The sequence below is a fragment of the Gekko japonicus genome, unplaced genomic scaffold (assembly GCF_001447785.1).
Source record: "Gekko japonicus isolate JY-2015 unplaced genomic scaffold, Gekko_japonicus_V1.1 scaffold78, whole genome shotgun sequence".
Lineage (NCBI taxonomy): Eukaryota > Metazoa > Chordata > Lepidosauria > Squamata > Gekkonidae > Gekko > Gekko japonicus.
The window spans coordinates 1,962,721-1,964,247 of NW_015165236.1; the positions used below are offsets into that span (position 1 = coordinate 1,962,721).

General features: G+C 59.8%; 1 protein-coding gene across 1 annotated transcript in view; it reads right to left on the reverse strand.

Annotated features, from left to right (window-relative positions):
- The window catches only part of NPRL3 (NPR3-like, GATOR1 complex subunit), a 12,323-nt gene that overhangs the window by 7,059 nt on the left and 3,737 nt on the right, over positions 1-1,527 (reverse strand). The gene's annotated exons all lie outside the window — the stretch shown is intronic.

The following is a 1,527-nucleotide window of genomic DNA, read 5'->3' on the forward strand; positions in this document are numbered from 1 at the left end:
CTTGCCCGAGGTCATCCAGCAGCTGCAAGTGGAGGAGAAGTGGGGAATCAAACCCGGCTCTCCCAGATGAGAGGCCACGCTCCTGGCTTGGGGTGTGTGTGTGTTTCCGCTGCCCTCTGCCTCAGTCTTGGGGGGGGGCACCAGATGCAGGGGGATCTACTGCAGGAGCAGGCGTGGGGGGGGGGAGGCGTCAGGGGATTCCCAGAGCCTCATCAGGAACCACAGTGGGGGGAAGGGGGAGTGAAAGAACTCCACGAGGGTCTCCCCAAGGCAACTGGGCAGCAGCCAGGTGGACAAGCGAGGCCTGTTGGGGCGAAGAAGCGTCCGAGTTTCACTGGCACCCTGTTGGGGCCTGAGGAGGGAGGAGATCTTGGTGGCCGGCGGAATGAAAATGGCGGCGGGGTGTGCAGCAAGCAGCTGAGAGAGTGGTGGGTGAGCGAGGCCAGTTCCACGCCAGGGGCGATGAGGAGGGTTGGGAAGGAAAAGGCCAGGGGGAACCTCCTCGCCCGCTGGACACCGCTCTGGTCACGCACGGACACACCCTTTAAGCTGTGGGCATCTTGGATGCAGCTGGCCCCAGGACCTTGGGTCTGACCCAGCAGGGGTCCCTTCCAGTGTTCCCTCTAAGCTGAGTTAGTGTGAGCTAGCTCACAGTTTTCTAGCCTCCTGTTTAGACATTTTTGTCTCAGCTCAAAAAGGACGTAGCTCCAGAGCAAACTAGGAGCCCAATCGCTCGCTCACAACTTGAATGCCAGGAGCTCAGAAAGCATAATTTTTGCTCACAAGAGTCCGCAGCTTAGAGGGAGATTCGGTCCCTTCGAGGGGTCACTTCAGTCACCACCATTGCAGAGGACAGCTGTGCTGGTCTGCAGGAGGAGAGGCTGGGTTCGAATCCAGTAGCCCCTTAGAGACAAGATTGGGGGGGGGATATGAACTTTCGAGAGTCAAAGCTCCGGAAAATCTTGTGGGTCTCTTAAGGTGCCCCTTTGGGGCCGGAGTATATCTTCAGCGATCGCTCTGTGGCATTTCCAGAGGGAACCAAGAGTGACACAGAGGAGGAGGAGGAGAGCGGCTTCCGTCCCACTAGATGGCGCCAGCGAGCTTTGCGCCTTGGAGGAGCCGCTCTGGACGCTGCCGAAGGCCGGCCGGGTGACTTGGGGGGGGAGAGAGAGTGGCTGGCAGAGACCAGGCAGGTCCCCCCTCAGATGCCAGGGCAGGGGGGCGGGCGGCAGAGAGAGAAAGAGCCACCCCAGCCCACAGAGGCAAGCCTCAGGTCAGCCCCGCCCTCCCCCCAGCCCGAGGAACACGACAGGACGTGGGTCTCAATCCCGGTCTCACGACAGCCCCCCACCCCACCCTTCCCCAAGTCCCTCTACGGGTCTACGAAGAGGCAGCTCTGCGTGGGGTTATTAGGCTGTGGATCTACTCGCTTGTACCTCAATGCAGCATACAGTCATTCTTTTTTAAGGAAAAAAGATTTCTGAACAGAAGAGCAGATGGATGAAGCTGGTAGGCGACAGCTTGGGG